This window comes from Mus caroli, chromosome 18 (assembly GCF_900094665.2).
Source record: "Mus caroli chromosome 18, CAROLI_EIJ_v1.1, whole genome shotgun sequence".
In the NCBI taxonomy this organism is placed as follows: Eukaryota; Metazoa; Chordata; class Mammalia; order Rodentia; family Muridae; genus Mus; species Mus caroli.
The window spans coordinates 70,538,058-70,549,676 of record NC_034587.1 but is presented as its reverse complement, the minus strand read 5'-3'; the positions used below and the strand labels follow the sequence as shown (position 1 = coordinate 70,549,676).

General features: G+C 45.3%; 1 long non-coding RNA gene across 1 annotated transcript; it reads left to right on the top strand.

Annotated features, from left to right (window-relative positions):
• Window positions 1-6,865: 6,865 nt before the first annotated feature.
• LOC115029849 lies at window positions 6,866-9,620 on the top strand. Its single transcript, XR_003835407.1, has 3 exons — window positions 6,866-6,956; window positions 8,319-8,533; window positions 9,170-9,620. It is a non-coding gene; the product is annotated as an uncharacterized LOC115029849 (long non-coding RNA).
• The last annotated feature ends 1,999 nt before the right edge of the window (window positions 9,621-11,619 follow it).

The following is an 11,619-nucleotide window of genomic DNA, read 5'->3' as shown; positions in this document are numbered from 1 at the left end:
GAAGTGGATCAGTACCATGCTGAGAAGAGACCTGCATCAGAACTGGGATATTCTATGGCTTCAGAGGGTAAGCAGACGGGTTTCTTCCCAATGCCTGCATACACAAGAGAGCAACAGGCATCTCCCTGGGGAACAAATGACAAGTCTGGGAAATATAGAGCAAGAGCCCAGAGTAGGAGGCCTGAGAACAGTTAGTGGCCTATGGCTGCAAGAGAGCCCATGGCATGCATGTACGCACTCATGTGAGGCCAAGATGTGTCACAGGAAAAGCCTGCCTGAGTTCTAGGAACAGGCATAGACCATTGGGTTATTCTATAGGAGTTCTGGCCCATAAGCAGGTAGTTTTGGCAATAAGATCCAAGACAGCAAACACACAAATGAGGAAGAAGAGGCAGAGCAGAGCAGGTGGGAATCCAGGGAGTGACAGAAAATGAGGGAGACCAGAGGAAGTAGTGGTAAAGGCACAAGGAAGCAATAGTCTGCAGCCTGGCTTTCAAGAGAATGGCCATTGGTCAAGAGCAGTGCTGTGCCTGGCCACAGACTATTGCTTCCTTGCATCTTTCCCACTACTTCCTTGAACCCCAAATGACTTCAAGAATCATAGAGAAGAGGAGCGTATGGGTGAGGATGATCCAGGAAGGCCAGGCAGGCAGGCAGGCGGGCAGGCAGGCAGGCGGGTGGGCAGGCAGGCAGGATCTGCTTGTGTTCTTGGAATTGAGGAACACATAAACAGATCCACCCTGGGATTGGAGAGATGGCTCAGTGGTTAGGAGTTTGCACTGCTCTTCCATGGGATCCAAATTCAACTCCCGGCACACACACATTGGGTGGCTCACAACCACCTGTGGCTCCAGCCGTAGGGGTTCCATGCTTTATTGTGGTCATGGTGGGCACCTGTACAAAAAGGGACACAGACAGACAGAAACCCAAGAAATTCCACCACTGCCTTGTCATGATGCCTGAAATACTAGAGGTAAAGTTTTTTTGAAGGATAACAGCCGATGCCAGAGGTGTAGCTCAGCAGTAGAATGTTTGTCCAGCATGGGCATGAGATCCTGTCTTGATCAACCCCAAATACCAAACAAATAGAATTTTCCAAGTACCCCCCTACAGTTGAACTGAGGTAGACTAAAACTTTTATCCAATCGCCATCCTGCCTACTGACTGCCTCAGCCTCCTCTGACTTGGATCAGACCCACAGTTGTACTGTCTGAGCTCCTGACTTATGGGAGTGCCTTTGACTCAGACCACTTCCATGCCTTGGCCCTGTATGAGGCAGAGCTTCATCGTAACCAGCACTTATACATAGTTAACACCGTTGCTAAATGTTAAGAGCTTGGCAGTTGCTGAACTGAACCAGTACACAGAAACTCTTTCTCTTAATACGACTTGACTTTCCTTCTATGCCTGCGTGCGTGCGTGCATGTGAGTGTGTGTGCATGCATGCATATTTGTATACATGTGTGTGCACATACAGGAGTGTGGGTATGCGTACCCATGCATGAGCATGTAGGAGCTAGAGGCTGACCTGAGGTGTCTTCTTCAATTACCCTTTACCCTACTCTTTGAGCCAGCGCTGCTGACTAAACCTAGGGTTTACCAGTTGGCTGGCCTGGGTGGCCAGTGAGCTCCAAGGACTTCCTCTTTTCTCTCCCTGCATTGGGATTATAGATAGTCTCTATGGTACCTAGTGTTTCCACCCTTTATTGAACATGGATTAGTGTCTCATATACTATATCCTGTTTATACTTTCCTCTTCCTTTATGCCTCAGTTCCTCCCCATTTACCCTCCCACCCAGACCCACACCCTTTCTGTCTCTTATTTGAAAAGAACAGGCTTCTGAGAGATAATAATAAGATATAACAAAGTAGCACTCAGGAGGCAAAGGCAGGCGAATCTCTGAGTTTATCGCCAACCTGGTCGACAAAGTGAGTTCCAAGACAGTCAGAGATATGCAGAGAAATCTCATCTCCACAAAGATAAAATATAAAGATTAAATAAAAACTATCACATCGGAGTTGGACATGACAAACAGACAGAAGGAGAAGAGCCCACGGGAAGAGCCCCTGGATTTTTATAGGGGTCCTGAAGATCTAGTTAGAACCCCATTCTTGCCACCTAGCTCTTCATCAATGATACCATCTCCCTAGAATGTAATATGATTTTAAACTTCATATTTAGGCACATGTACATGGGGCATATTGGTGCACAGAAAGCTGACTTTGAAGTTGCAACTTGACTCTAGGCTCAGCCCTGACACTGAGAAAATGGGGAGACCTTGCACCCTTCCTCTTATTCCCCCCATCAGTTGACTGGAAATGCCCACCAGGCTTAGCTTCCACCTGTGCATCAGAGAAGATGGAATGTGATGAGTCCTCTTAAAGACTACAGACTCAGGGCTGACACAGCAGAGCCTTCTCCCCATTGTTCCCTTTGGTGTTCTTGGCTGTTCTAACCTTGATCCAGCCTTTGGATTCTAATGCATAAGACAAGATCATACTCCCTGCCCTGCCCTTGAGAAAGGAAATCATTTTCAAAAATCTCTTCAGGGAAATACTTAGTCTGTATGTGAATTGAGATCAGATCACAGAGCCCTTGATACTGATAATAAAATTAATAGACTTGTATCAAAAGGGGGCAGAGGTCTCACAATATTGACATCATCATCCAGCATGAGACTTGGCTGCATGGATCCTCTCAAGTGAGGCAAATGATTAACTCTGAAAGGGTCCAAAGTGCCACTCTCAGCTAAACCATGTCTTCCTCGCTTTATGCATGCGCTGCTGATTCTTTTATTTCTTTGGACCGAAGTATGAGAACCTCATATGTATTACTGTTTAACTTTATTAAGTCTTATCCTTTGGGAAATATAGAAAAAAAATGGTCAACGTTCAAGGACAGCTAAATTTAGTGGTGCCGGTTTGAGGACAGAAGAGGATCATAGCAGAATTAGAGGACTATTATGAGCTTCTATGAGCTAAACCATTTTTATAACCTAGCATAAAAAGTAAGAAGGTCAGTTGACATTTCCATACGTAGTCCATTTAGGTAGATCATCTTTGCCACTTTTCCCTCCCATCTTTCTGCCCCTACCCACCCTCTGCACCCTTCTACTCCACTGGTATTTTCATTTCCATGTTCATATTGAATGTATGTGTTCTATTATCTTATCTACACTGCCATCAAACTATGACTTTAATTCTCTGAGCTGATATCAAACCCAACCTGTTTCTCATTTCTTAGATCACAGTAGCAAAATTACAGTTATGAAGTCATAACAAAATAATTGTATGGTTGGGGGTCACCACAACATGGGGAACTGTATTAAAGGGTTGCAGCATTAGGAAAGTTGGAATCTACTGCTGTTACCTGTCATGTGGGTGCTGGGAACTGCAAGGGCAGCCAGTGCTCTAACGGCTGAGAAATCTCTTCAGCCTAAGATCTGACCAATGATCACATCTCATTGCAATGTTAGATGGTGACAAGTATCTATCACTTTCTTCATCCCCTCTTCACCCCTCTCTAATTATAGAAATTTCCAGAACTCAATGTTTCTCTGTCCCCTACCAGGGATGGTGACTTAGAGCACCTATATGTACTGAAGAGTCTGCAAGATTGAGTTGGATGGGGTGGATGATCCACTCCCTGAATTCCATAGTGCCGGCAATGTGTGTGTTGTAAGAGGGCATGGAAGGGAGAGGCCAAGGCTTGTGTGAGGCTTCCTGTGATCTAAAATATGCTCTTTTGGCTCTGGTCAGAGTTCCTTGGCGAGGGATGCTTCATCCCATCGCCCCACCCTGCTTCTTTGATAAGGACTCTTGGCCTCCTCTCTCTGGTAGGCTGTTCACTCCCTGATACTGGTGTGTCAACTGATTACCATGGAGCTGTCTGTGAGACCCAGTCGTACTCCACAGTTCTGAGTTCACAAATACTTACTGCTAGTCATATACATGGCATTGGGTGTGACCCTGGGTTGTAGCACCGAACGCGACAGTATTTCCTCTAGTGGGACCTCCCATTTTAGTGGAAAAGTTTAGGCATTTAGTGAGTAATCACCAACTGTAAATGATGACAGTAATACATGCCCTAAAGAAGAGCTCCAGGCACAGAAAAGCATCCTTCAGAGAACGCTATCCCACCAGAGCTCTACAAGTAATTAGGACGGGCCAGGTGCAGATGGAGAGAAGGTGAGCATGTCACTGAAAAAGATAAGGGCAGCAAAAGTGACAGATAGGATTAAAAAAGATACAAAAATCCTCTTTCTTCTGAACTTGGTGTGACCTTGTGGAGAAATGGGGGCGATGGGCAGGAACAAGGTCACCCTAGGCCTTGGAGACAAGATTGCTTGAGGAGTTTATTCTATGGTCAAGGCCAAGTGGGTTATGAGCTTTAAATGGTATGGGATGTGTGTGTGTGTGTGTGTGTGTGTGTGAGAGAGAGAGAGAGAGAGAGAGAGAGAGAGAGAGAGAGAGAGAGAGAACTTCAGTTTGTATAGTGCCAGTTATTCAAGCAAGAGATGAGAAGACAGTTGGGATACTCAGTACCCACATAAAAAAGCCAGTGACATATTTAACCCTAGTGAGGGTTACATATTTAACCCTAGTGCCGTGGGGACTAGAGATAGGAGAACCCAGAGCTCTCTGGATGGCAGTCTAGTTAATCAGTGAGCACCGTATCCACTGACTTTGTCTTAAAAGAGAAGTTGGTGATGGACCAAGGAAGACACCTAGTGTGTTCCTACGCACAAACACACGCTTTTCTTTTGTGAAATAATCAAGTTTTATAATATGAACAATTAGATTTCTATTTCAAAAATGTTAAATGGATAGAGATGGAATGGAAATTGGATTGCAAAGGGGTAAGAGACACACCAGGTGATACCAGTCTTGAGATCAACAGTGTTGGCACGCCGTAAGGTGTTTGTGGTAAGATAGAAAGAGATTTCCTAGCCAATGAAGAGATCAGTTATCCAGAGGACAGAACTGTTTGACACAGCATGCAGAACTGCCCTTTGCTGATGTCCCAGAAGAAACCAAGTATGGAAGAAAATCGGAGTTGTGTTTGGGGACTGTTGCATTTGAGGGTTGTTGGAAACCACCATGTACCTTCTTGTGACAATGCTTAAAGCCATGGCCAAAGCCACTCAGAAATGGGTCTCTGATCACAGAGCAGACTATATAATGACTCTGCGATGCAGACTAATTGGAGAATGTGTCTAAAGGCAAAAGAGGGATGGCAAGTAGATGCAGAATAACTCCGTGAGGGCAAAGTCACGGAATACTTCTTTAAAACCCATTTGCTGAAATAGGCATGGCATATGCTGCAATCCCATCCCTTGGGAGGCTGAGACAGGAGGATTGCTGCAAGTTCAAACCAACCTGGGCTACCTAGTAAGACTTTCTCTCAAAAAACATCCATCTTTATAACATACTTTTAAAAGATAAGTCATGTGAAAATAAAAGTCATCATATTCAAGTGTTTAGTAGGAGAGCTCCCAGGACCTACAAGACGTCCTGCCCTGTACTGTTCTTGTCCTGTCCAGTTCTAGAACACTCCCAGCACTTCTGAGAGAAACCATTTGCTCAATAGTCTTCTCCCTTCCTATTTCTCCTACCCTCTCGCAATCACTTGCCGACCTTCTGTCTGTACGGAGCTATGGAGACTTGTAAAAATGGAATCATGATGTATATCTTACTGGCATGTTTTCATGAGCAAGGTTCATCCATGTTGTGATGTGTACTTACACTTCAGATTTAACAATCCCTTGTGAGTACAAAGCATGTTTCATATATTCAGTCAGGTATCAGGTTGTTTCCTATTTGACTGTTGTAATGGATGCTATTCTAAACCATGCACAGGCAAGTCCTTGAGTGCCTGTCTTCAGTTCTCTTGGAATCATTACTAGGTGTGGAAGTGCTGGGTCATATGGTTCATTCTGTGTTTGAATTTTTAATAACCGACAAGTCTTTTTCCTATGGTGGATGACAGCAGCTTACATTCTCGTTGGCAATGTGATTAGCATTTCTGTTTCCCCTCATCCCCCCTTCTGTGGTTTGGATGTGTCCACCAAAGTCTGTGCTCCTGTTGAGACAATGTTGAGACCTTCAAGAGGTCTCAAGAGAAGTCCAGGAGACATGTGTCTACACGAGTAGATAGAGGCCAGTATGACCAGTGCAGGGTCCTGGTCAAGGGGAGTATTTGCTCTTGTCTGCTATCACTCCTGGGACAGGATTTTACAATTCTCTCTTCTACCACTTTCATGACATCTTATCTATGCCTCCACCTAAAGTGACAGACTTTGAGGACCAGCAGTGCTTGGAATGGTTAGAGTGAAACACAGAAACACAAAGGCTAAATGCTGTCATTCATTTAAGGACAGGAAAGGTTCGGTGGGTGTGTCTAAGAAAAGGAACAGGAAATCATTGAGTAGAGGTGTGGGTGAGGTGGAGAAGGACACACACACACACACACACATGCACACACAGAGGATGAAGAAGGCGTGTGCATTGAGCCATCTAGGACAATCTTCTGCAACCTTGCCAATAAGTGAGTTTGGATACGTTTCCTATCAGTAGTTAAGAATGGTGGCTTGCTTGGTCTAAAGTGCTTGAAAGTCAAATGGACATGGTGTTCAGTGCAGATGAATAAATGTCCTCTGGAGGAGTCTCCTTCACTGTTGGAAGGGGGGGGTGGCTATCTTCCCAGTTGTCATCCAGGAAGAACTCTGGTCAGCAGGGACTAGGCATCCCTCCAACCACTGGCACCAATGCTTTGCCCAACTGACCCCTGGAACTCTGCCCAGCCTCATGCTGTCATCTGACTCCTCCAGACAATTGCCAAGATGGGATAAAAAGCAAAGGCACTTCTTCTACTGCACTCATCTTGACTTCTGAGGGGCTGAGTAGAACCAGCTCGATGTCTGAGAATGATAAACCATCTGTGTTGTCACCTGAAGGTAAGCGGAGAGTCAAGGTCTATTCCAAACTCAAATATACTCAACTCTCTTTGAACAATTGTCAATGGCACTTACATCACATCTCTCCATACTGAGAGTGCCTAGTTTCTTACTTGGAGCCCTGAGTAGGACTCACAGGAATAGGGACAAGCACATTTGTTACTGCCTGCTTTCAACCTTCAATTGTTTTTTCTGGTCTGCTGGGTTTTCAAGGAAACCTTTTTAAGTCTCTCATTTCAACACCCCTCTGCCAGCTCCCTCAGGAAATACTGCTTAGGTATTTTGTCAATTATTTTGCACATGCTCCATCCCCAAGCTTCCTTGCACACTGCAGCCTCCTTGAACATTCCTGGTACCCTGGACTCAGTAGCTACTGTGTTTGTGGGATGAGCAGAGCAGATACATTGATCCAAAGAGACACGAATGTGTTTTGTTCCACATAGGTGGATGCAGAGGAGTAGCTTTACAGGATGCAATCAAGTCCTAACTCATTTCTCCAGCCCACATCCATAGTCTACTAGAGAAGTGAGACACCACCTCTGTCACCACGGCGTCCATTCCCTCCACTTGGCTATGAGTGCACCACTCCCCACCCCCATCATCCATCTCCCAACCATTCCATGTCTGGGCATTCTTCAGGGTCAGTGTCATCTTGGACCTTAACCATGAAATATCCCTGACCTTAGTTGTGAATCACCTCTCTCCTCTCTACTCCTAGTACCTTTTAAGGGTATCCCTCCTCCGCGCCCAATCACTTGTATCCCACAGGAGACAACATTGGAACAACATTCTGCTGTATCCAGTGTGTCAAGATATATTGAGCCCCGTGGGCATATGCTGAATGCATTCGCTCTGCTGCGGACATGGGAACCACCATAGTGAGTGGAGAGGATCATTGTTACATATCAGTTTTGAGTCCAAGCAAGGCTTATCCACTATTTCTCCAACCATAAGACTTCCAACAGGCAAGAGTCATCATGGTAAACCAGCATCTGGTCACACTCACCCTTTCTCAGGGGTACACCAACCCAGCATGCACAGGCGTTAGGAGCTCCAGCACCGAGACTTGTTTGTATAACATCTGGAAGAGCCACCTTCTCTAGCTGCCACCTTCCACAGTGCAGCCCTCCCTGCCTCCATCTGGCTTCTCCTCTGAGAAGTGCTAAATATTAAGGTGCTCAACGGAGTGGCCCTGTGCTCTGAACAAACCCACCCATTGCAGGTGATCCTTGCTGCCTCTATCAACATTAGAGTTTTATGCCATTTGAGAAGCCATTGCTACCACCAGTATTTTCAGAATGTCTAAACTATGTCAAGAAAGATTCTCACTTAATACACCCATTTGCCCTTTCCTTTACACAGAAACCACCACTTACTCGCCTTTAGACCTGAAGCAGAAACTGTCAGGAGGAACCAAGTAATGGATTTCCATTCTAAATAGTGAACTGGAGGAGAGCCATTTGCTAAAATAATAGAATACTGGAATCCTTTGCTCAAAGATGCCATCCATGGCTTTGTATCAAGAAAAGAATCAACTGGACCAAGGATCCATTTTATACGGGCTTCCCTGTCAAATAGTAAGAGGAACAACTACTGATATTCCTTAGAAACCTAGAAAATGTTCTAGAATGACTCAAAATAACCTAAGCTGAGGTGTTAAAGCCCGGAGGTATGAGGGAGGAAGCTGGATGGCCCAGGACATGGGCTGTGAGAGTTTTGGTGAACCCTGTGTCCTGCTATGTCTGTAGTGCTGCCTCCTGCCTGTCTGTTGAGACCAGCCTCTTTTATAGTCAAGGCTGCCATAGATCCGTCACCAGGCATCCATCACCTGACATTACTGTTCCTAGGCATCCGTCTATCCTGATGCACTGTGTGTGCTCTGAGTAGGTGGGAGCTAATTGCTCATCATTAGGCAAACTATACATCCTCAGGAGGCGGACCTGCTGACATCCCTCCTGTCAGCCGTGTGAAGGAGCTTCAGTCTGCAAGAGATGGTGGCACCTCCCACCAGCTAAATTAGTCCACATTCTTCCTTTAAAAAAATTGCACAGGAGGAAACCAGGGCCCAGGAAAGAGAATAAGCCAAATATACAAACAAAAGAAAACAATATGCTTCCGACTAGACATCAGATTTGCTTCCAAGATTCTTGTTCACTTGCTTTTTGTGTAGACTGCATTTTTAGAAATTAAAAACACTTGCCATTTTTTTCCAGGTTTATGAACCTCCAGTGCCCACTCCAAGCTACTGTTTCGCCTGGTAACTCGCCGTGGAGCCCAGCCTGGCCTCAAACTCATCACAGTCCTCTTGCTTCAGCCTGAGACCTGGGACACAGATGTGTTTGTCCCAGCATGCCTGGCTTCTGCAGCTGTTATTCTATTTGTTTTTCTTCACAACAAATGTCACTTACAAATCACCATAATCATAAAAGTAATAAAGGCTAATTTTTAAAACAAAGGAAAATGTAAGATTTAGGAGGCTCCCTTACATATTTTGCATTTCTTTCTTAACTTTGCCTTCGCATATAAATAACATAGATCACGTGTCACAAGTCGATAATCGTATTTTATAGCCTGTTTGTTTTTATGTGACCCCATTATAAACATTCTTTCATGCCATTAAGAAAATCCAAGTATCTTCTGGCAGTAACAAGATTCCATCATGAAGATTTCCCATAATTCACTCAAGAGCTTTGCCAATGCTTGAGAGTTTTATTGCTACCGCCATTGCGGAATTATGTACATATACACATATACATACACATACATATTCATATGCACATATACATATTCATATACACATATACATAGTCATATATGCAATTATACTATATGTCCCTAAATCTTTGTCAGTATCTCTAATTATTTCTGCTGAGTAGATTCCTGGATTCCTAATACCTGGGCACAGAGTCTGAGAACCATGCTCCCACAATGGACTGCTGCACATCACGTATTCTCTCAAGACTTCTTGAAGGAGCAGCGGATGCTGGAGGATCCTGTGCTCCTCTGTCTACACTGCCTCCCCTTTGCCTCCCGAGCCTCAGTGGAATGGTTCTTCTGCAGGAAAATAGAACTGAAGGACATCGTATGTGAAATCAATGAGACATACGCTATCCTCATGTGTGGACTTTAGGGGGTAGAGGATAGAACGTAAGTGGAAATTGTAAGGGAAGAGGAAGGGGCGGGGTGGGTCAGAGAGAGTACAAAGGTATATCTGAGCAAAGTAGATGATACGTATGGACGGCATATCATAATGAAACCTGTTATCTTGTACAATTAATATGGGCCAATTAAAAAAAATAAAATGAAGGAAAATGGCACTCATATTAAACCTCTTACTTGAAAAAGTCACGAAACTCTCACAGCTTCATCTTGAGTGTGAGTATACGTGAGTGTGTATATAAGTAAATGTGTGTGTGTGTGTGTGTGCGAGTGAGTGTGTGTGAGGATACGCGTGTATGTGTAAGTGTGTATATATGTGTGGGTGTTTATTTATGTGTGATATATGAGTGTATGTGAGTGGGTGTGGGTGTGCATGCTACAGTGCACACGTGGAGGCCCAAATGTGTGTCTGTGGTTCTTTCTTACCACCGTGGATCCTAGGTATCAGCTCAGTGCATCCAGTTTCCACCTGGAAGAAAATGGCTCTGCACTGGTGGCAGCTTGTGACTATAGATTCATTCCTTTGCTCTCCTCCGATGTGACTTGCTCCCTGAAAGCATGAGTCACATCCTGCCTGCCACATTGGGATGCCAGTTCAAATCCTGCATCCACAGCGTGGGTCCAGCTACTGTTGTCTCAAGTGAAGCTTACCTAGGAAGATGCTACATAAACTAGAGACCTTGATACCTGTTGTGTGACATCAGCACTGAGCATCTCTGAGATGCCTTGGAGGGCGCCAAAAAATAGAGGGGATCTCAATGTCTTAGTTTTGGTTGCTCCAAGGCAATGCTAGGAAAATCTGCCTGTTCCTACTTTCTCAGGGAGGTCAGTGCCAGGAAGCAGGAGCCGGAAACAAGGGACCAGGATGCAGAAGGAAGGAAAACAAGGAGGCAAGCACATTAAAGATCCCAGCACCAGGGGTGGTGATGCACGCCTTTAATCCCAGCACTTGGGAGGCAGAGGCAGGCGGATTTCTGAGTTTGAGGCCAGCCTGGTCTACAAAGTGAGTTCCAGGACAGCCAGGGCTGTACGGATCCCAGCTTTGGATCCATTGCTAGTTCCATCTCTCTTCCTACTAGACCTTTTTCTGTGTGACCACAGGAGTGGTTGCCTCTCAGGCTGGACTGCTCTTGAGAGAATATGGTGAGGGTTCCCAGAACCCAAAGCTTCAACAAGTGTGCCTTCACTGCCTTGCATACCTGGTCCCTTCTGCACATGCACAGGAGGGTTATGGATCTCGCAGCATGTCACACTTATGGGGGCAGCAGGTGGGTCCGGAAAGAGGGTGAGGTGCTATGGAAACATCTGAGGTGGCCAGCCAGAACAAGGCAAGGCCACAGAAGCTGAGGGAGGCACAAGAAGTGTCAAGGAAGCAGGAGAGCGCAAGCACAAAGAGGAAAACTAGCGCCACAAAGAACTCCCGTACCCCATGTGGTACAGCCAGTTAGTGCAGAGTGCTGTCCAGACTGAATCTCCTCTCCCACTCAGCTCTCACCACACCTCA